Genomic DNA, 24,306 nt, shown 5'->3' with positions numbered 1-24,306 from the left:
TTTTTTCTGTTTCCCCTCACGAAAATGTGTGCTCCATGATGCAGGAATTTTTCTCTGTTTTATTCACAGTTGTAGTCCTAGTGCTTAAAACAGTGCCTAACATGTGTTAGTAGATGTTTAATAAATATCTGCTGAAGGAATTAATGATGCCCAATCTATAGAATAAAGATTTTTCAAGAATAACTATATCGTGCATATGGTTTTCTTCATTTCAAATTGCTGAACAAAATTCTCAAAGTTAAAAACAACCCACTACTTCAGAAGAGAATGTAGGCATACAGACGAAATGAGGTGCAGAATTGAGACTAGAAATGACACTGAGGAGTGAGCACTTTCAGACAGGCTAGCTGTAGCCACATATCACACGTGTCTGGGGCCTTGGTTGCCAGAAATAATTGCCCTGAATAATTTCTTGGAGTTTATGCCATTCCTGATCCACTTGGCTCTCCTGCCTCTGGAAGCCTTGGCCACCTGGCTTTCTTCCTTGCCAGAGAGATATTAGGAGATGATAGCACAATCTAGGGCTTTATAAGCATGGGGATGGGGTGAGTCACCTCCTGGGGGTGAGGACTGGGCTGCAGTAACAGTTTTAGGAACCTGGTTCCAACCAACTGGACCCACAGGCTCTGGCTTCCCCAGGGGCTTCAGGTAACACAACTCAGAAATGCATGGGAGGGGCCCGCCCTGTGGGCAAGTGGTTAAGTTCATGCGCTCCCCAGCCGCGGCCCAGGGTTTCGCCAGTTCGGATCCTGGGTGTGAACATGGCACCACTTGTCAGGCCACGTTGAGGCGGCACCCCACATGCCACAACTAGAAGGACCCACAACTAAAATATACAACTATGTACCAGGGGGCTTTGGGGAGAAAAAGAAAAAATAAAATCTTAAAAAAAAAAAAGAAATGCATGGTAGATGAATTGTGGGCCCTTCTTTCTTGTCCTCCAACAGATTGTTCTGAGATCCACAGAGCCTCTCCAGAGATGTCACATGTGACCAAGCAACCAGTTGTGTCTCATTGAGATGTGGCCCTTTCCCGCTTATTCTTCCTTTCCTGGAATTGTACTCACTGCTCCTTCTCCACCTACCCCCACACACAATAAAAATAAGCTCTGTAAGCTTTGTCTCAGGCTATGTTTTCTAGAGAACCCAGGCTAAGACATTGAGAAGAGGGAGGAATTGTCACAATTCAGTTTCAGAAAGATTACACTAAACCATAGATATACCTTAGAGTTCAAATCCTTCTCGTATGTGCCTTGTTGCAAAAAAAAGTATGTTTCTACTTCAAAATAGTTAAAACATTCATATCTAGCAAAAGGCAAATAACCATAAAATGGAAAATTGGCAGAACTTCAAGTGAAGACCGAAAGACATGGAGATGAGTTATTATAGTCAGAAAAACTCTCGTAAAATTCATTCGTTCATTCATTCAACAAAGAGTGTAAAGGACTAATCTAGGTTCTAGAGTCACAATACTGAACAAGACCTATGGGCCTTTCCCCAAGGAGCTTAAATACTACTGGAGGAGACAAATGATAAACAAATAAGAAATATTTAACATAGTGTCAGATAGTAATAAATGATATGAAGGAAAATAAAGAGGAGGGGATAGATAGAGAATGAGAAATACTCTTTCAGTTAGCATGGTCAGGAAAGGCCTCTCTGGAAGAAAACCTAAGCAGAGACCTGAGTGAATTAAGAGGTATCCATGCGAAGTGTAAGCAATAGCGTCCAGTGATGCACACTCATAGGTTGTCAGATTAGCTTCAAACTGAGAATAAATACATAGAGCAAGGGAGGGAGACAAGATTTTGCCTTTCTTATCTCAAACTCATCTAAGCCTGAACCTCTCCCAATTCCTCTTGGTGGCTGTTGTGTTTTTTAAATTAATCAATTTAGGAGAAGTTGAAGATCCTTACTCCTTCAACGCAAGGTTGTTTCTAATCTTATTCTCACCTGAGGTGAGAATTTATTTATGCATTTATTTATGTATCTCATCTCCATGTGACATGGTATATACTTTGAAAGCAAAGTCTATATATTTCAGCATTACATTCCCTGAAATATCAAGCACCGTGCCTGTCAGAGAGTAAGCCAATAGTTATTTGTTGAATTTAAACTGTTATTACTATATGTACTTTTTGGACAAAATCATCTGACTCCTTGAAATTCCTAAATCTCAAATAAGTGTCAGTTTAACCTCTTTGAAACTATATTAATGCATGACACTGATTTTTAAAAAACAAAGTATCTGGACTTGCACAAGTTTACCTAACATCTCTGAGCCTCAGTATATAGAAATAGGAATAACAATTCTTATTCGACAGTACTTGTTGGTGCAAGAATTTAAAAAAGAACATAAATCTTTTAGTATAGAATCAGACACATGGTAGTATTTAATAAATTATTTGTCATTCAATCAAGAAATTAGGAATTTTCAATGTTCATCTAAAACCAGCTTATTTAATCATGTAAAGAATGTTCTAGTTATTTGTTAACAGTGTTTGCTATTAGTTATTTCCTATAAGGAAACCATGATATCATCACAAGACTCTTTACTTAATCAGCTTTATTGTGGTATAATTTACATGCAATAAAATTAGTAAATTTTCAGTGTACAATTTGTGACAAATGCATACAGTTGTAACCACCACAACCAACATGTAGAATACTAACATCACTCTAAAAAATTTCCTTACACCCTTTTGCAGCCAATTCCTTCCTTCTACCCTTAGACCCGGCAACCACTGATTTGTTTTTTGCAAAACATACTTTCATTTATTAAGCAAATATTTATGGGGGCCTTTTATTTGGAAATTCTTGAGCTAGATACTTCATAGAATACAAAGATAAGTAAGACACAGTTTGTGTCCTTAAGTAGCGTAAAATCTAGCCTAGTTTTATGTAATTTTGAGGTTATTCTGTCTACAATAACATGGGACTGAATTTCAATATGAATTATGTCTACTAAAGAGGAATAGGAAGAAAAAATATTGCAAATGATTCCCTAACTTTTAGAACACTGAACAAAATCATGTCTCTTCATGAATGCCACTAATTATGATTTCTTTAAAAAGGCACAAATTTATGATTGCATGATGTTCCAGATAATTATTAAAAAATAAACTATTTTTAAAATTAAGTAACAAACAGATAGGAAAAAATGCAGAAATCATAAATGTACATTTTGATCTTTCCAGGTTATTTAATGTCAACCTAGACCAGCTCTCTGACCAATATCGTAAAAAGACAACATCCTAAAGCCTTTTGGTTTAGACACAATAGTTACATCACTGAGAGAAAGAAAGAGATAAGAGAATAATGTTCTGTGAAGGCTCACAGAGAATTGTGGGGATAAGAGTGAGAAAATGGATGGCACATTAAAATTCATGAGGGAATGCCGTTTAAGTTCCATGAATAAAAAAGCGATTATTATGCAGGATCAGGTTTTTCTTTCATCGTTACAGAAAGACAGAAAATCATTATCGTGATCTGCCATGTGTTTTTCCTTTGTTATTAGACACTGGGACAGGCTTATTAAATGTTCTTTGTTGCCCAGGGGAATGGTCACAGTGGTTGAGTAATGGTAGTCGAGATGCACGTGGCTTTCTATGGTCCTCATTGTAAATGCATTTAGATCAGAAGAAGGAACAAATTAAAAAGAAGGGCAGAATGGCTGGGTGGGCATTTTCTTGTGGTTGCAAAGAACTGAGTCTATTCTTAACCTTACCGCCCCTTACTTCATGCTTTATACCTGCCAGCTCCAGAATAGACAAAGCTGGTATTTGCATTTGGAGCCTCCTTGCTCAATACAGCCGGGACTACAGTTAATTTCAAAAGGGGTAATACATGCAATTTGAGGAAGCATATTGACATCAGGAGAAAAAACAACCTGGAAAAATAATCCTATAGAAATTTGTATGATGGGGTCAAAAACTTACTGACACTATAATTCCAATATGCAAAGAGAATATTGCTCTTCATTTTCTTTAATAGACCAAATTTTCCTTGCAAGCCTCCATAGTGGGAGGAAAAAAACTCCCAAACCTTAAGCTTGTCGATTCAAGGTAACAACCTTTTTCAGTTTAAATAAATACTTGCTTTTGAAAAATACATTTTATTTTGGGTATGTGCAAAATCTTTCACATTTCTTTCACCTTAACCTTGCTTTTTTTCAAAATGCTATCTGGCTGTATAGAAGGATTTGTGATCTCATGGTGGCAAGGAGACAAGGGGCCTCAGATCCCTATGGAGTCTCAGGATGCAAATTTGTCCCTGTGGCAGAATGGCATCTCTATGAACTGGTGGTCACTGAGGGCCAGTTTGAGATGTGCCAGGTCTTACCTGGCCTTTGGGTAGTGTGCTGGTATCATCACTGGGTCTGTGGTGTAGGCCATTTGCTTGGCACACTGCAGCCTCTTAGTTTCCACTAGACTCTTTCCCATTTCTGTGCTCCCTCACCAGGATCCCCTGCAGGCAGCATTGGAGCCAGGACCACTGCTTCAGGCTAATCAATCCACCTACTTCTCTCTGTCACTGCTGAAAAATCACTGTATTAGATGTTGCACCAAGTCAAACAGCAGTAGGCACGAACCCTTTAACTTCTAGCTTTCTCCTCATGCTATCTAACATAGCTTTAGTTGCCCTGGAGAAGAGCACTCAAGACACAGGAGCCTAACTCCTCTTTTCCCTTTCTGGGCCAGCCCTCACTCTCCACTCCCTCTTTCTCTCTGAACAGGTTTTCTCTATATCCTCTTGCTTCACTAGAAGAGGTGGGCACTGTATGGCTCCATCCACTTAATCACAGAGAGGGCATCTTCTCTGTACTGTGAAAGAGACCATCAGGAGTGGATCCTGATAGGGTAAGTTGTCTTACCTAAAAGACAACTGGGAACTGGGATTTACAAAATATTTATTTTCCTCAAATAGTTTCTTTTTGAGGGAGCATGGTAAATTCTCCCTAATTATATACACCATAGTGTTAAAATATTATAACCATCAAGGAGAGAAAAATGAAATTTGTAATTTCATATTTTAAGTTGCTCATTATTTAGGCCTTTAATGAAAATAGAATTTCAAAAATTACTTTCAAAAATTGAGGTGGGTTATGTTGAGGAGGAGTGCATTCCAATTTTTTTCTTTTTTTGCTGAGAAAGATAGCCCTGAGCTAACATCTGTTGCCAATCTTCCTCTTCTTTTTGGCTTGAGGAAGATTAGCTCTGAGCTAACATCTGTGCCAATCTTCCTCTACTTTGTATGTGGGTTCCCGCCACAGCATGGCTGATGAGTGGTGTAGGCCTATGCCTGGGACCTGAACTGGTGAACCCCCGCTACCAAAGCAGAGCATGCTGAACTTAACCATTAGGCCATGGGGCCTGCCCCACATTCCAATTTTTATTTGGAAAACTTTAATCTCACTTCTTTTTTACTTGGCCCCTTCCTTTCTTCTCTGTCTTCTCCTGCATCAAAGATTCATCTAATTCTCCTCAGCTGCTGCTAAGGTGCTTGGTCCTTCTTAGGTAGCTAAAGCCATGTCAAGGTGAGGCCCTCACTTCATCCACCAACTAGCACTGTGCCAGCAGCGCCACCCAGCCCTCACCCACACCATGGCCTCAGTTTTGGAGCTCGCCTCCATCTACTCAGCTCTCATCCTGTACTATGAAAAGGTGACGGTCACAGAGGATACGATCAATGCCCTCATTAAAGCAGCCGGTGTAAATGTTGAACCTTTCTGGCCAGGCTAGTTTGCAAAGGCCCTGGCCAACGTCAGCATCGGGAGCCTCATCGGCAACATGGGGCTGGTGGACCTGCCCCAGCTGCAAGCACTGCGCCAGGAGGAGGTCCTGCCCCCTCCACCACTGCTGCCCCAGCTGAGGAGAAGAAAGTGGAAGCAAAGAAAGAAGAATCTAAGGAGTCTGATGAGGACATGGGCTTTGGTCTTTTTGACTAAACCTCTTGTAACATGTTCAATAAAAAGCTGAATTCTTAAAAAAAAAATTAAATAAAAATTTAAAAAAAAGATTCATCTAATTCTTCCAATGACAAAAGACCCACATTGCCTTGAGTCTGTGGATAGTTGGAAAAACAAAGACGTAGAAGCACCAAAGCTCCCACAGGAAGTGTGTACCTTTCATATGATTCTAATTCATCCTTTTCTTGAAAAAATACTGAACCTTGGCGAAGGCAGTGTTTTGGATGCATCATAATATGTACAGAAATACAGTCTTGGATCTCAAGGATCTTCTACCTTCAACCTCTCTGTGGTGGTTAGAGGGTCGTAGAGATAACCAGGAAGACACGTGGTGTGGACACTGCCTTTCCTATAAGCTGTGTTTAGAATCGATATGGAAAACACAATTTTGCAGTCTCCTTCAACGTCCTCATACGCAGTGAGAAGATGTTTATAAATACTTAATTATTTATTTGCACAAATAGGCCTATTTATTGAGTTTTTCTGTGAGATAATGTTTTGGGAGCTTTTAATGTAGAGTCAATATTGCAGATATACAGAAGACTATAGAAAATAACATGAGAAACGTCTATGTATCCAATAGCAAATCTTAACATGTTACCATGTTTGTCTCAGATTTAAAAAGAAATAAGGGGGCCAGCCCTGTGGCTGAGTGGTTAAGTTCGTGTGCTCCGCTTCAGTGGCCCAGGGTTTCACCAGTTTGAGTCCTGGGCACAGACATGGCACCGCTCATCAAGCCATGCTCAGGTGGCGTCCCACCTGCCACAACTAGAAGGACCCACAACTAAAAATACACAACTATGTACTGGGGGGCTTTGGGAGAAAAAATAAAAATAAAAAATCTTAAAAAAGAAATAAAAATTATAAATAAAGTTGAAGCAACCCTCCCTCATTGCCTTCCCTACTTACCACAGGGAACCAGTATCCAGAAGTTAGTATGTATCCTATGTTTCTATAATTTTACTACATAGGTGTGTGTCCATAAGCAATGTTATTATTTTATGTGTTTAAATTTTTATTTAAATGGTATCATGCTGTAAGTATACTTTTGTAACTAATATAACAGAGCTTATTTCTACTATCTGGTGTTTTCTATTTACCATGATTTTTCTTTACTTCCTTTTCTATACTTTCCTGCCTTCTATTGAGTTATTTTTCCCCCACCTCTACTGGCTTGGACATTATACATTAAAAAAATTAACCTTTATTTATTATGAAATTAAAAAGGAGTTTCTCTGGTAAACAGATGAGGTTTCAAATTTGTTTACATAAAGCTTTATGTGATACAGAAAAAGTATCGCAAAACAAAGCTTGCTATTTTCTTACAGGCTTGCACAATTTGGAAATCTGTCTTTTCTTCATTGTAATTATATATAAGCTTTAAACATTTTTTTCCCCTTGTTTCATCCATTTTTTCTTGAATACTTTCTCTTTGGTGAGAAGTTCATGGTTGTCAAGTATATTTTTTCATGGCGGTAAAAACAACTTACTCTGCTTCTCTTTAACATTTATAAAAACAAAATACACTTTCATTTTATTCATTCAATGTTTACCCTTAAATTTATAACATGTATACTCGACTAGGTCTAAGATATCGTCAGCCTCTTTTTTTTGTTTTTTTTTTTTCTTTCTAGGAAGATTAGCCCTGAGCTAACATCTGTGCCCGTCTTCCTTTACTTTATATGTGGGATGCCTGCTACAGTATTGCTTGATAAGTGGTATGTAGGACCACGCCCAGGATCTGAACCTGCGAACCCCGGGCTGCCAAAACAGAGCTCGCAAACGCCCGGCTGGCCTCTTGTCAGCCTCTTTTGAACAATACACAATCTTAGAAGCTTCACTGCTCCCATGATTCATGTTACTATGGTAATTTGGTTTCACCTTTCCAAAAACCTTCTCAATTTAGAATTTTATGATTATTGCCTTTTAAGATTAAATATTAATCTAGGTTTACCAGTATTTTTACTGACTTTCTTGTTTGCAATTAGTACTCACAGCCAATCCTTTCTCCTGGGTTCAATTTTCTTCATCTTGAAGTATATACTTGAGTATATTTTAAGCAACAATTTATTACAAGTAAACTATTTTAGCATTTGTCTGAAAATATCTTGATTTCAGTCTCACTCTTTTTTTTTTTTTAAGATTGGCACCTGAGCTAACAACTGTTGTCAATCTTTTTTTTATCCTGCTTTTTCTCCCCAAATCTCCACAGTACATAGTTGTATATTTTTTAGTTGTGGGTCCTTCTAGTTGTGCTATGTGGGATGTCACCTCAGTGTGGCCTGATGAGCAGTGCCACGTCCATGCCCACGATCGGAACTAGCAAAACCCTGGGCCACTGAAGCGGAGCATGCAAACTTAACCACTCGGCCACGGGGCCAGACCCTCAGTCTCACTCTTTTTTTTTTTATTAATGTTATGATGGATTACAAGCTTGTGAAATTTCAGTTGTACATTTTTGTTAGTCATGTTGTGGGTACACCACTTCCCCCTCCGTACCCTCCCCCCACCCCCCCTTTTCCCTGGTAACCACCGATCAGATCTCCTTCTCAATATACTAATTTCCACCTATGAGTGGAGTCATATAGAGTTCGTCTTTCTCTGACTGACTTATTTCGCTTAACATAATGCCCTCGAGGTCCATCCACATTGTTGTGAATGGGCCAATTTCATCTTTTTTTATGGCTGAGTAGTATTCCATTGTGTATATATACCACATCTTCTTTATCCAATCATCAGTTTCTGGGCATGTAGGCTGGTTCCACGTCTTGGCTATTGTAAATAATGCTGCGATGAACATAGGGGTGCAACGGACTCTTGAGATATCTGATATCAGGTTCTTAGGATAGATACCCAGTAATGGGATGGCTGGGTCATAGGGTATTTCTATTTTTAACTTTTTGAGAAATCTCCATACTGTTTTCCATAGTGGCTGTACCAGTTTGCATTCCCACCAACAGTGTATGAGGGTTCCTCTTTCTCCACAACCTCTCCAACATTTGTCGTTCTTGGTTTTGGATGTTTTTGCCAATCTAACGGGGGTAAGGTGATATCTTAGTGTAGTTTTGATTTGCATTTCCCTGATGATTAGCGATGATGAACATCTTTTCATGTGTCTATTGGCCATATTCATATCTTCTTTTGAGAAATGTCTGTTCATGTCTTCTGCCCATTTTTTGATCGGGTTGTTTGTTTTTTTGTTGTTAAGCAGTGTGAGTTCTTTGTATATTATGGAGATTAACCCTTTGTCGGATAAGTGGCTTGTAAATATTTTTTCCCAATTAGTGAGCTGTTTTTTTGTTTCAATTCTTTTTTCCCTTGCCTTGAAGAAGCTCTTTAGTCTGATGAAGTCCCATTTGTTTATTCTTTCTATTGTTTCCCTCAACTGAGGAGTTACAGTGTCCGAAAAGATTCTTTTGAAACTGATGTCAAAGAGTGTACTGCCTATATTCTCTTCCAAAAGACTTATTGTCTCAGGCCTAATCTTTAGGTCTTTGATCCATTTTGAGTTTATTTTGGTGTGTGGTGAAAAAGACTGGTCAATTTTCAATCTTTTGCATGTGGCTGTCCAGTTTTCCCAGCACCATTTGTTGAAGAGACTTTCTTTTCTCCATTGTAGGCCCTCTGCTCCTTTGTCGAAGATTAGCTGTCCATAGATGTGTGGTTTTATCTCTGGGCTTTCAATTCTGTTCCATTGATCTGTGGACCTGTTTTTGTACCAGTACCATGCTGTTTTGATCACTGTAGCTTTGTAGTATGTTTTGAAATCGGGGATTGTGATTCCGCCGGCTTTGTTTTTCTTGCTCAGGATTGCTTTAGCAATTCGTGGTCTTTTGTTGCCCCATATGAATTTTAGGATTGTTTGTTCAATTTCTGTGAAGAATGTTCTTGGGATTCTGATTGGGATAGCATTGAATCTGTATATTGCTTTAGGCAGTATGGACATTTTAACTATGTTTATTCTTCCAATCCATGTGCAAGGAATGTTTTTCCATCTCTTTATGTCATCGCCTATTTCTTTCAAGAAAGTCTTGTAGTTTTCATTGTATAGATCCTGCACTTCCTTGGTTAAGTTTATCCCAAGGTATTTTATTCTTTTCGTTGCGATTGTGAATGGGATAGAGTTCTTGAGTTCTTTTTCTGTTAGTTTATTGTTAGTGTATAGAAATGCTACTGATTTATGCACGTTAATTTTATACCCTGCTACTTTGCTGTAGTTGTTGATTATTTCTAATAGTTTTTCTGTGGATTCTTTGGGGTTTTCTATGTATAAGATCATGTCGTCTGCAAACAACGCGAGTTTTACTTCTTCGTTACCTATTTGGATTCCTTTTATTTCTTTTTCCTGCCGAATTGCTCTGGCCAGCACCTCCAGTACTATGTTGAATAGGAGTGGTGAAAGTGGGCACCCTTGTCTTGTTCCTGTCCTCAGAGGGATGGCTTTCAGCTTTTGTCCATTGAGTATGATGTTGGCTGTGGGTCTATCATATATGGCCTTTATTATGTTGAGGTACTTTCCTTCTATACCCATTTTACTGAGGGTTTTTATCATAAATGGGTGTTGGATCTTGTCGAATGCTTTCTCTGCGTCTATTGAGATGATCATGTGGTTTTTGTTTTTCATTTTGTTGATGTAGTGTATCACGTTGATTGACTTGCGGATGTTGAACCATCCCTGTGTCCCTGGTATAAATCCCACTTGATCATGGTGTATAATCTTTTTGATGTATTGCTGTAATCGGTTTGCCAAAATTTTGTTGAGGATTTTTGCATCTATGTTCATCAGTGATATCGGCCTGTAGTTCTCCTTCTTTGTGTTGTCCTTGTCAGGTTTGGGGATCAGAGTGATGTTGGCTTCATAGAATCTGTTAGGGAGTTCTCCATCTTTCTCAATTTTCTGGAACAGTTTGAGGAGAATAGGTATTAAGTCTTCTTTGAATGTTTGGTAGAATTCTCCAGAGAAGCCGTCTGGTCCTGGACTCTTGTTTTTGGGGAGGTTTTTGATTACCGTTTCTATTTCCTTACTTGTGATTGGTCTATTCAGATTCTCCATTTCTTCCTGATTCAGTTTGGGGAGATTGTAGGAGTCTAGGAATTTGTCCATTTCTTCCAAGTTGTTCAATTTGTTGGCATATAGTTTTTCATAGTATTCTCTTATGATCTCTTGTATTTCATTGGTATCTGTTGTGATTTCTCCTCTGTCATTCCTGATTTTATTAATTTGCGCTTTCTCTCTTCTTTTCTTGGTGAGTCTGGCTAGGGGTTTGTCAATTTTGTTAATTCTTTCGAAGAACCAACTCTTTGTTTCATTGATCCTTTCTATTGTCTTTTTTGTTTCAATATCGTTTATTTCTGCTCTTATTTTTATTATTTCCCTCCTTCTACTGACTCTGGGCTTTGTTTGTTCTTCTTTTTCTAGTTCCGTTAGGTGTCGTTTGAGGTTGCTTACGTGAGCTTTTTCTTGTTTAGTGAGGTGAGCCTGTATTGCGATGAATTTCCCTCTTAGGACTGCTTTTGCTGCATCCCAAATGATTTCGTATGTCGTGTTCTCATTTTCATTTGTCTCCAGATAATATTTGATTTCTTCTTTAATTTCTTCAATGATCCATTGTTTGTTGAGAAGCGTGTTGTTTAGTCTCCACATTTTTGCACCTTTCTCTGCTTTTTTCTTGTAGTTGATTTCTAGTTTAATAGCGTTATGATCAGAAAAGATGCTTGATATTATTTCAACTCTCTTGTATTTATTGATGTTTGCTTTGGTTCCCAAAATATGGTCAATCCTTGAGAATGTTCCATGTGCACTTGAGAAGAATGTGTAACCTGCTGTTTTTGGATGAAGTGTTCTATATATATCTATTAAGTCCATCTGGTCTAATTTTTCATTTAATTCTATTATTTCCTTGTTGATTTTCTGTCTGGATGTTCTGTCCATTGGTGTTAATGGTGTGTTGAGGTCCCCTACTATTATTGTATTGTTGTTGATGTCTTCTTTTAGTTCTATTAAGAGTTTCTTTACAAATTTTGGTGCTCCTGTGTTGGGTGCATATATATTTATAAGTGTTATGTCTTCTTGGTGGAGAGTCCCTTTTATCATTATATACTGTCCCTCTTTATCTTTCTTTATCTGTTTTGCTTTGAAATCTACCTTGTCTGATATTAGTATAGCGACACCTGCTTTCTTTTGTTCATTATTAGCTTGGAGTATTGTTCTCCATCCCTTCACTCTGAGTCTGTGTTTGTCTTTGGGGCTGAGGTGTGTTTCCTGGAGGCAGCATATTGTTGGATCTTGTTCTTTGATCCATCCTGCCACTCTGTGTCTTTTGATTGGGGAGTTCAATCCATTTACATTTACAGTGATTATTGAGACGTGGGGGCCTACCACTCCCATTTTGTGTCTTGTTTTCCGGTTTTTTTCAGTTTCCTTTGTTTCTCGTCCCATGGTTTAATCTGTTCTGATGTAGAGCTGCTACTCTCTGTTGTTGTCCTTCTACTTATCTCCTCTGCTCTTGGTTTTGTAGCCCCTTTCCTTTTTTGGATTTTTCAGGAATGAGGGTTTTCCTGAGGATTTCCTGAAGAGGAGGTTTTGTGGCAATGAACTCCCTTAATTTTTGTTTATCTGGGAAAGTTTTTATTTCTCCATCGTATTTGAAGGATATTTTCGCTGGGTAGAGAATTCTCGGCTGTAGATTTTTGTCCTTCAGATTTTTGAATATATCATTCCACTCTCTTCTAGCCTGTAAAGTTTCTGCTGAGAAATCTGCTGATAGCCTGATGGGGGTTCCTTTGTAGGTTAGTTTCTTTTGCCTGGCTGTCCTTAATATTTTCTCCTTGTCGTTGACTTTTGCTAGCTTCACTACTATATGCCGTGGAGTTGGTCTTCTTGCATTGATAAAGTTTGGAGATCTATTGGCTTCTGTCACCTGAAGATCCATCTCCCTCACCAGATTTGGGAAGTTCTCAGCCATTATTTCTTTCAATAGGTTTTCTGCCCCTTTCTCCTTCTCTTCTCCCTCTGGTATACCTATAATCCTTACGTTGTCGGTCAGAATTCTCTCTTAACTCATTGAGAATCTTAATGATGGCTGTTTTGAAGTCATCGTCATTTAGGTTATATATCTCATTTTCTTTGGGATTGTTTTCTGTGTATTTGTTGCTTTCTTTCTGTTCTGGAGATTTAATGTATTTTTTCATATTGCTTGATGTTGTTGATTTGTGCCTCCGCATGGAGATAGAGTTTAGTTGCTCCTTTCACTTGTTTCAGCTGCTGCGGTGGGGGGAGCAGCTGTTTATACTTCACCAACCAGGAACCCTGTCCGTAGTTGCTAACTGGGCCCGGGCCCCTCTTCGTAGCCACAGTGGCCCTTTGGATTCCCTCCTCTGCCGTGGGGGCCGTCACAGGGGGGCTTCAGGCACCTAGATGTGCTCTCTCCTTGGGGTCTGCAACGGTGTTATGGGCTTTTCCAGCGGCCAGGGGTGGGATCACTTATATTTGTCGCTCCGTTGCTGTCGGCACCCACCAAATCTCACTTGTCCTCTATGGGTCGCAGGAGAGCTATTGGCATCTTCTACAGTCTGTGGTTAGTACACCTAGCTATGCTGCTTTTGCCCTGGGGTCTTCCAGCCTTGTGGCTGGCGGCTGGGTGCCTTCTACTGGTGCTGTGCAGAGGCTTTCCCTAAGGCTGCTGTGAGCCTGTAGGGTTTCCCCCTAGGCTACTAAGCTGGGTCTCTGGAACTCTCTCCAGCCCCAGTCCTCTCTGAGATCTCCGGCAATCCCTAGCCTCACGGGGTGGGCAACGACAGCTGGGGGTTGCCCCGCCCTCTGGGATTCTCTCTGGGCCTCTCCCGGAGCCGTGAATGCTCAGCGTGGCCCCTCTGCTAATGGCAGACAGAGAGTTTTGTCTGCTGCCCGGGCGGAGCTCCGGCGCTTCCCCTCCGGGTCGCAGAACCGGCCTTTGAAAGTTCCCCCGGCCCCGGTCCTCTCCGAGATCTCCGGCAATCCCTAGTCCCACGGGGCGGGCAACAGCAGCTGGGAGATCTCTGTGCCCTCTGTGTCTCTCTCTGGGACCCTCCGGGCGCCCCGAGCACCAGGCTGTGTCTCCCCGCCAATGGCGGGGAGAGACTCTCCCCGCGGGCTCAGGTGTGCAACTCCAAAGTTTCCCTCTGCGTTTAGGAGTAATTGCAGGGGGTTTAGGTAGGGTTCTGGTCACCTGTTTCCACCGTCGCTCCTCTGTTGTGTTCTCACTCCTGCCCTAGATGTGTGTGGATCCTCTGGGGGCGTCCGTTGGAAGAAAGCCGCTTGCGGGTACTAGGCTGCCCATTGGGGTCGGAGAGTTTTCACCTATTTCCACATCCTCCCGGAGGAAAGTCCATCCGCCTTCCGATGTATAGTCGCATGGGTGTCTCAGACGTCCTGAGATGCTGTCTGGATATCCTTTGTCAAGCGATAAGTGTCCAAATAATTGTAGACTCGAAGGGCGAGAGACAAAGAGGACTACTCACGGCGCCATCTTGGCTCTTCTCTCCTCAGTCTCACTCTTGAACGATAGTTTGAGTACAGACTTCTTGATTATTTTCTCTTAATAATGTGTCTACCATTCTATTGTCCTTTCTCCTCAATTTTTGTTGATGAGAAATCTGCTGATAAGGTATTATTGTTCCCTTGAGGGAAGTCATTTTGTCTTGTCGCTTTTGTGTGTGTGTGTGTTTGTGTGTGAGGAAGATTGGCCCTGAGCTAACATCTGTGCCAATCTTCCTCTATTTTATGTGGGATGCTGCCACAGCATGGCTTAACTAGGTCCATGCCCAGGGTCCGAACCTGCAGACCCCAGGCCACTGAAGTGCAGCATGTGAACTTAACCACTATGCCACCGGCCTGGCCCCAGAGAGAAAAATCTTAAAAGCAACAAGATAGGGGCCAGCCCAGTGGCGTTGTTGTTAAGTTCACACACTCAGCTTTGGTGGCCCAGGGTTTGCAGGTTCAGATTCTGGGCACAGACCTAGCACTGCTCATCAAGCCATGCTATGGTGGCAGCCCACATAAAATAGAGGAAGATTGGCACAGATGTTATCTCAGGGTCAATCTTCCTCACAACAACAAAAAAAAGATTTTTCTCTCTTTCCATTATGTTCTGTGTTTCACTTTGGGTGTGAATGATTTTAATATATTCCGGTGTGTGGCTCAGTGATTACCTACTCAAATATTGCTTCTTTCCTATCCTGTCTATTCTATCACTCTGGAACTCCCTTTAAACATATATTGAGCCTTTTCATTCTATCCTCCGTATCTCTTAACTTTTCTTTCATATTTTCTATCTCTTTGTAGTTACATGCTACATTCTGGGTGATTTCCTCAGCTCTGTCTTCTACTTCATTATTTTCTATTGATTTCTTTAAACAACCCATTGAGTTTTTAATTTCAATGAATATATCTATTTTTTATTTTTAAATGTTTCACTTTAGTATTTTTTCAAATTTCCCTGTTTGTTTTATAACATTCTCTTGTTTCATTGTGGTTTCTATTCTTTTGCCATTTTAAGAATTTAAAACACATTTATTTTATATTCTCTTTCAGATTTTCCTACTATTTCTAGTTCTTTTTTTTTTTGAAAAAGAAGAAGATTAGCCCTGAGCTAACATCTGCCTCCAATCCTTCTCTTTTTTGCTGAGGACGATTGGTGCTGAGCTATCATCTGTGCCCATCTTCCTCTACTTTATATGTGGGACGCCTGCCACAGCATGGCTTGACAAGCAGTGTGTAGGTCCGCATCCGGGTTCTGAACTGGCAAACCCCAGGCCGCCGAAGCGTAACATGTGAACTTAACCGCTGCCCACCAGGCCTGCCCCTATTTCTAGTTCTTAGGATACAATTTTCCTGTCTGTTGGGTTTCTTGATCTCTCTCAAGATGGTTTATTTCTTCATGTGATGTATAAATTTTTGCTGTTGTGAGCTCATTGTCATGAGGGGATGTTTACTGTATGGGAATTCCTTGCACCGTGAAAGTGTCCTCACACAAGACTGTCCCCCACAGAACAGTTTTTTGTTGTTTTTTTGAGGAAGTTTAGCCCTGAGCTAACATCCGCTGCCAATTCTCCTCCTTTTGCTGAGGAAGACAGGCCCTGAGCTAACATCCATGCCCAGCTTCCTGCACTTTATGTGTGGGATGCCTACCACAGCATGGCTTGCCAAGCGGTGCCATGTCCACATCCGCGATCTGAACTGGCGAACCCCGGGCCACCAAAGTGGAACGTGTGCACTTAACTGCTGTGCCACTGGGCCGGCCCCAACACAGAACAGTTTTTAATTTTCCTGTAGATTTGCATACCCTGTTTGTTTCTGACATCTAGAGATTTCTCTTTCTTATATTTTATCAAGCATATGTATATTTTTGTTGCATAAGGCGAGACCGGATCTTTCAGATTTAATCCACCAGGTTGCTGAAACTCCCATGAAGTAAAAAAAGATGAATTTTCTGCCTAATTTACAATTAAGGGAAAAGAGACACAGTGAATTTAATGTAAAGTAAAAACTCTTCATCGGTGTAAAGTGTTAGAATTATCAACTAAAATCTCAGCATTTTAGTAATCTCTAGATTACTAAATTAGATTTGTTTCCTTTGCGTAGATTATGTTTCCTTTGTGTGTGTGTGTATTTACTTTGTGATGAGATTTGTAAACCCAGTGGCACTGGATAAAGCTTAGAGGTATTTTGTAAGAATTGGGTTTAATTTTGCTTAGTCAAATTTCACATACTAGATGGAAAAGCACTGAAAATGAAATTTTAGACAAAAGCCTACTGTTGCAGCAAATATCTATATTTAATTAATAGAAATAAAGTTAGTGACACATTCAGTAAGGAGGGCACAAACAGTTGTTGGAAAGAGCAATGGCCTGGAGACTTGGAAAGCTGTAGCTTGGACTTTGCTCTGCTCTGTCTAGCTGTGTAACCTTGGGAAAGTCACTAAAGATCTTTAAGTCTCAGTTTCCTCATCTCTAAAAACAGAGCTGGCACTCTCTACAGTTTAAAATCCTGTAATTCTAGATAGTGCAGAGATAGACAGTGCCATTTGAAAATGCCTCAAAATCCTGATGCTGCTAAGTGGGATAAAATGAGAGCTAGAAGAACCAAGATGCAAATTGCTCTTTTTAAATAGCGTATAACATTTGGGAAATAAAGTGACAAAATCTAAAAAAAAAAAGTTGAAAAAACTCTCAAACAAGGTCACAGATTTTAACTGTATAATTTAAATGTGTAAGTCCCTTCCTTTGCTAAATTTTCTCCTACAAAGAAATGGTGCTTGAACAATTGGACATCTACATGAAAAAAAAAAAGAACCTTGACCCATACTCAAAAAACAGCTCAAAATGACTTATTTAAAACCTAAACATAAAACATAAAACTACAAAAACTTTAGAAGAAAACGTATGAGAAAATCTTTGTGACCTTGTATTAAGCAAAGATTTCTTAGATACCACCAAAAGCACCATCAAGAGAAAAAATATTGCTTAATTGGACTTCATCAAAATTATTAACTTCTCCTCTTTGAAAGACACAATTAAGAAAATTAAAAGACAAGCCACAGACTAGGCCAAAATATTTGCAAAGCACATATCTGATAATGGATTTGAATCCAGAATCTATAAGGAACTCTCAAAACTTAATAAGAAAAGAATAAGCCATCCTTCCCCCCCACTCACAAGTTGGCAAAAGATTTGAACAGAAAATCCATGGACTCCACATACATACATAAAAATATTTTCAACATCATCGTCACAGGGATATGCAAATTAAAACCATAATAATATGCCACCACTACCTATTAGAATGGGTAAAACAAACAAACAAAAAAACTGACGATACCAAGTCCTAGCAAGGATGTGGAGCAACTGGAATTCTCACACAGGGCTGGTAAGAAGTGCAAAATGGCCCAGCCTCTTTGGAAAAATAGGCAGTTTCTTATAAACATACATTTATCATTCAACCCGGCAATTCCACTTCTAGATTTACCCAGGAGAAATGAAAATGTATGGTCACTCAAAAACCTGTATGTGAATGTTTATAGTGACTTTATGTATAATCACCAAAAACTGGAAACAACATAAATGTCCCTCAACTAATGAATCGATAAATAAATTGCAGTACATTCATACAGTGGAATGCTACTCAGTAATAAAAAGGACTGAATTATTGATATACACTACAACTATATTCAAGTACAGATGAATCTCAATGTAATTATGCTGAATGAAAGGAGCCAGACCAAATAAGAGTACTGTGTACTATCTGATTTCATTCATAGAACATTTTGGAAGAGGCAGAACTATAGAGACAGAAAACAAATCAGTGGTTGCCGGGGCCTAGATGTGAAGGAAGAGGTTGACCACAAAGGAGCACAAGGGAATTTGTTCGAGTGAAGAAACTGTTGTATATCTTTATTGTAGTGGTGGTTACAAACTATATGCACTCATCAAAATTCATAAAACTCATAACTATACACTAAAAAGGATGAGTTTTACCATTTGGAAATTATACCTCAATAAACCTGACCACCCCAAAAGACTTATAAACAGTGCTTATCACAGATTTTAATGGTAATACTTAAAGGTATCAGCTCCTTTTTTCTCCAGTGGAAAAAATTGTATCATAACTGAGAAATCAATAAGGAGAATAAAACTAAAAGAATAAAATGCATATATTTGCAATATAAAATCTATATGCCTTAAAATCAGCAATACTAAGTATATACAGTATTTAAATAATTATGTTAGTAATTTTTGATCTTTTTCACTTTTTGATTTTATGAGTTAAATAATGAAAACAATTTTTTTCAGAGAAATAGTACTGTTTCATTTTTCTTTCAAATAATGTTGATGCTGAAGTTTCTCAAATAAACCCAGCTTGCCACCTTCAGGCAAGTGAAAGATTTACAGAGATCATCACCAGAGATAAAACATTAACTTTGCAGATTTCTCAATAATTCCTAATTAATAATATTGCAATCACTCTATTAGCCTTTATGAAATTTCCTTTATTCAGGATCTTTCCCTGGCATTTATTAGAATCTTCCCAACTTTCAAAGCTCAGTTCAAATGCTACTAACTCCAAGAAGTCTTCCCTGATCACTCTAGCTAGTTTTTCCTCCTCCAAATATTTTATCTCTTTGAACACCAGTAATGTCATTGAAGGTAGCGATCATGTCTTACACACATTTTTAAGCCTCGGTATGGCTATTAAAAAGGGTGCATGTAAGAGTTGTGCATTCTATTACTTACTGAATGAATACATGAGTGAATGAATAGGAAGTTAGAGTAATCATTGAGCCTTCACTTGAAAGAGGCCCTATTTTACTAACAGAATAATATGAATTTCACATATTTATTCAAGATTATATGCATATGTGTAAAGCATCAATTTTCATTGGCAATGGCTGGAAGTGTCTCAATCTTTATTAACCTCTCAATTAAATTATACCATTGATGAATGATTTAATGACTACTTGGTGACTGGTCCTGTGATACTAACTCAAATCTTAATATCTGGACACCTGAAAACAAGATTAAAAAGAAAGAGCAGAAAGTGTGATGATGATGTCTTTTCCTTTTGGACTAGAAGGTGGATACTTCTCTAAGTTCTATGATATGACCATCTAATTATTTTCCTCCAAATCTCCAAATTGCTAACCTCCTACAGGCATGTTAATAGAATATGTAGCAGTAGCATGGGTTCCACCACCACTTCAATCATAGAAAAATTCCCAATTGTTTCTGTCTAGTTCCACCTGGTTGAGGGAATGAGGGTCTTCTTCATGCTTCCATTCCCTCCAGAATGTACAAGCTCCCCTTTCTCTCTTTCCAGGCCGACATGCATCCAGGACTGCTAAATGACAAACTGGTCATAGGTTTTGGTTTTTGATTTAATTTTAAAGGAAGAGTGGTCCACACTTGAGGATGGCTCATCTTCTTGAATTCCTTCCATTAGAACTTTCTAAGAGGGGTGAGCCCTGTGGCCGAGTGGTTAAGTTCGCATGCTCCGGGGCAGCAGCCCTGGGTTTTGCTGGTTCGTGATCCTGGACTTGGACATGGCACCACTCATCAGGCCATGCTGAGGCGGCATCCCACGTGCCACAACTAAAATATACAACTATGTGCTGGGAGGATCTGAGGAGAAAAAGCAGAAAGAAAAAAAAAAAAAGATTGGCAACAGTTGTTAGCTCAGGTGCCACTCTTTAAAAAAAAAAAGAACTTTCTAACAAAAGATCCTCTTTCTCTTCCACACTTTGAAGGCTCTATATTCCTTCTATCAGTTCTTACTTTCTCAGTACATTCTCCCTTCTCTCTGCCCTCTCTTTAGTGCCAAGTCTTTTCCGTCTGAGAGCGGAAATAATCGGTTCTTCAGGCATGTGCAGGAGGCTCTGGTCTTGGCCCTTAGGTCAGCAGTGTATTGGGATCTTTGTTCCTGTTCTGGTGAGGGCTGGGGAAGAAGACGAAGTCCTTGCTTTATAAGTAAGATAGAAACAGGGGAGGGAAATACAGAGAAACAATCAGATTCATATTTTGGGATACAAATCTGCCACAAATGCAGACTTATAATACCCACCGTGACTAAAAGTTTGTTTTCTCTCCTCCACTCCAGCATCCTTTCTCAAAATGTGAACTTGTATTTTCTCCCTCATCAGTACCTCTGTTTCAACTCTCCCAAAGTCACCTTCTAATTGTACCCCAATAATTTTGTTGACCAAGTATTTTAAAAATCATATATACACCGTAGCAGTGGCATCTTTTTCTGGCTATTCTCTTCTCTCTCTTTCATTTACCTTAGTTGATTCTAACCAGACATCTCCAAATGCATTAAGTACATTTTTGATTTGCTCTCTAATTCTCTTCTCACCCACCTACAATCTGGCTTCTACCTGCTTCTCTTTACCAAAGCAGCTATTGTTTTGGTTAAATTCATGAATTGAAAAAAAATCCATGTGGGGCCGGCCCGGTGGCACAGCGGTTAAGTTCGCACGTCCCGCCTCTCCGAGGCCTGGGGTTTGCAGGTTCGGATCCCGGGTGTGGACACGGCACCGCTTGGCAGGCCATGCTGTGGCAGGCATCCCACATATAAAGTAGAGGAAGATGGGCACGGATGTTAGCTCAGGGACAGGCTTCCTTGGCAAAAAAGAGGAGGACTGGCAGTAGTTAGCTCAGGGCTAATCGTCCTCAAAAAAAAAAAAAAAAATCCATGTACTCTGACACCATTGCTCACTCTCTTTCTGTGACTTCCTGTTGTGATTAGCTTTCTACATATTGCCATTTGTCTGGCATTTTTAACTTTCTGGATTTTATTATATTAATATCTTTGATAATTTTCCTTTCTGCTTCAGTTATTTCTTTTAAATTATAACAGTGGTTCTATTCTCTCCTTTCTTTTCTAAAGATGATTTAAAAATTCGATTGCATTTTGGTAAATCTTTAATATTGAGCCTCCTTCCTGTTTCTGTATGCTCAGAAACACACTGCTTGGATTCAAGAACATTTTGAAAGACTGCTTATGAAGCAATAGCAACAGGGTGCGATTCATACTTCTCACACTTCTTTAAATATCATTTCTTTTAGGTTTTTCTTGTGACCCAAAGATAACAAGAAATAGATTCAATGTTGTTGAGAACACTGATCTTTCTTTTCAGATTCAACCTACTTTTTTTCTTTTTTGGGGGGGAGGAAGATTGTTGCTGAGCTAACATCTGTGCCAATCTTCCTCTACCGTATGTGGGATGCCACCACAGTGTGGGTTGATGAGTGGTGCTATGTCCTGCCAGGGATCCAAACCTGTGAACCTCTGGTGGCCGGGCCAAGTGCTTGAACTCAACCACTATGCCACCATCAACCCACGTGTTTTTTTATTTTTACTCTGCATTTGTATCTTGGGCCAGTCCTGGTGGTCTCGTGGTTAAGATTTGGCACTCTCGGGCTGGTCCCGTGGCAGAGTGGTTAAGTTCGTACATTCTGCTTTGGCGGCCCAGGGTTTTGCCAGTTCGGATCCTGGGTGCGGACATGGCACCACTCATCAGGCCATGCTGAGGCGACATCCCATATGCCACAACTGGGAGGACCCACAACTAAAAATACACATATGTACCAGGGGGCTTTGGGGAGAAAAAGGAAAAATAAAATCTTTAAAAAAAAAAAAGATTTGGCACTCTCATGACCCTGGCCCAGGTTTGTTTCCCCATCAGGGAACCAGACCACCTGTTTGTCCTCCGTTGTCATACTGTTGTGGCTGCGAGTTGTTGTGATGCTGAAAGCTATGCCACTGGTATTTCAAATACCATCAGGGTCACCCACGGTGGACAGGTTTCAGTGGAGCTTCCAGACTAAAACAGACTAGGAAGAAGGACCTGGCCACTCCCCTAAAAATTGGCCATGAAAACTCTATGAATAGCACCAGAGTATTGTCTGAGATAGCTTGGGGAGGTGAGAGGATGGGGCAAAAAGACTGGGCAGGGTTCTGCTCTGCTGTACACAGGGTCACTAGGAGTCAGAACTGACTCAATGGGACTAACAGCAATTTGTATCTTCTTTGCCATTGTAGTTTTTTTTTTTTTTTTAAAGATTGGCACCTGAGCTAACACCTGTTGTCAATTTTTTTTTCTTCTCCCCAAAGCCTGGCAGTACATAGTTGTATATTCTAGTTGTGAGCGCCTCTGGTTGCGCTATGTGGGACGCCGCCTCAGCCTAGCCTGACGAGCGGCGCCACGTCTGCGCCCACGATCTGAACTGGCAAACCCTGGGCCACCGAAGTGGAGCGCCCGAACTTAACCACTGGGCCACGGGGTCAGCCCCGTCGCCGTTGTAATTTGTAAACTCACTGGGCAGGAAATAATTGTTGATCTTTCCATTTGGAGTAGCTCTGAGCACATGGTTATTAATGGTAACATTTTTTTTTTCATTTTTCTTTTCTTTTCTTTTCTTTCTTTTTTTTTTTTGAGGCAGATTAGCCCTGAGCTAACATCTGCTGCCAATCCTCCTCTTTTTGCTGAGGAAGACCAGCCCTGAGCTGACATCTGTGCCCATCTTCCTCTACTTTATATGTGGGACGCCTGCCACGGCATGGCTTGCCAAGCGCTGCCATGTCTGCACCCGGGATCCGAACCACATGAACCAGGTGCTGCCAAAGCAGAACACAACAACTTAACTGCTCCGCAACCCGGCCAGCCCAGTAACATGTTTTAAATGTCCTTGGTTTTAAAATCAATAATGTTAAACAACATTTGAGTTTTTCGCTTACTTTTCTTCATTCTTGGTTTGCAGGTTTTATTCTAGATACTTGCATTAGGTGGTTCTCATACAAGAATGGAGTCTTTCTATTATAGTTCATTTACAAACATTGGAATAAAATATAGTAGGCACCAAGATTTTGATCATTCCATCTCCCATTAGAGTATAGTGGTTATTAGAGTGACTTTGAATCCTGGTCCTATTACCTCTTTGTTTCATTGTCTTAGGCAAGTATGAGAGCCTTGATTCTCACATGTGAAAATTAGGAAAATAATAACCTACTTCTCTGGGTTTTTGTGAGGAATAAATGAAAAAATTTATATTAAATGTTTGACTACTAAGTACTCAATAAACGGTAACTCTCATTGGTCTGAAATGATTCTGTTCACTTTTTTAGAAAGTGATTTTATCATGTCACTGATATAGCTACCTTGTATTGAAATACCTTGCCCTGTACTCACCAATAGCTTGCTTGTACTACAAATATATTTTTGCTTTTTTTGGTTTGTTTTCCTGATTTTTAATATTTTAAATTTCTAACAGGATCCAGAAGCTTGGGAGATTACCATTATGCATGAGAAAAGTCTGAGCTGTTCTCCTATTGCCAGATTTATTCCTGTAGTACCCGGGTTTTGGAGACAGCAAGTTGTTAGAAAGTTGCACTTCATTTCGTGTCAAACAAAATCTGATAAACTTGCATCTTACTAGATGTTAATTAGTTCCATTTAAAAGGAGTTGGTATAAGTACATTTTCAACTAGCACAGAAAAATCTTGGGGTTCAATGACATCTTTTGAACCCTGGTCAGATAGGAGAGTAGCGGCCTTTAGTTAACGGTCAAGTGACAACTTTGAGTTGTCTTCCTTGGCAGAAAGTGTTGGTTAATTCTAACAGCAGGAACGGTTGAAAAATCCAAGAAACAATCTTCCACGTGCATTGATTTTGTTACAATTCATACTATTTACAAAATTGGGAGGCTGTATAACAGAAAAATCTGCTCCCCAAAGTACCTTTTTTGAAAAAGTCACCCTACCTCTGATTGCTATATATCTGTTTAACTTTTCAGCTATTGTGGTTTCCA

The 24,306-nt window shown here is 39.8% G+C and overlaps 1 pseudogene; it reads left to right on the top strand.

The window, feature by feature from the left end:
- Positions 1-5,602: 5,602 nt before the first annotated feature.
- LOC106822185 (large ribosomal subunit protein P1 pseudogene) lies at positions 5,603-5,971 on the top strand (annotated as a pseudogene).
- The last annotated feature ends 18,335 nt before the right edge of the window (positions 5,972-24,306 follow it).

This window comes from Equus asinus, chromosome 13, assembly GCF_041296235.1.
Source record: "Equus asinus isolate D_3611 breed Donkey chromosome 13, EquAss-T2T_v2, whole genome shotgun sequence".
Taxonomy (NCBI): domain Eukaryota; kingdom Metazoa; phylum Chordata; class Mammalia; order Perissodactyla; family Equidae; genus Equus; species Equus asinus.
Note: the sequence above shows the minus strand (reverse complement) of the source record. Positions and strands in the feature narration are given on the sequence as shown.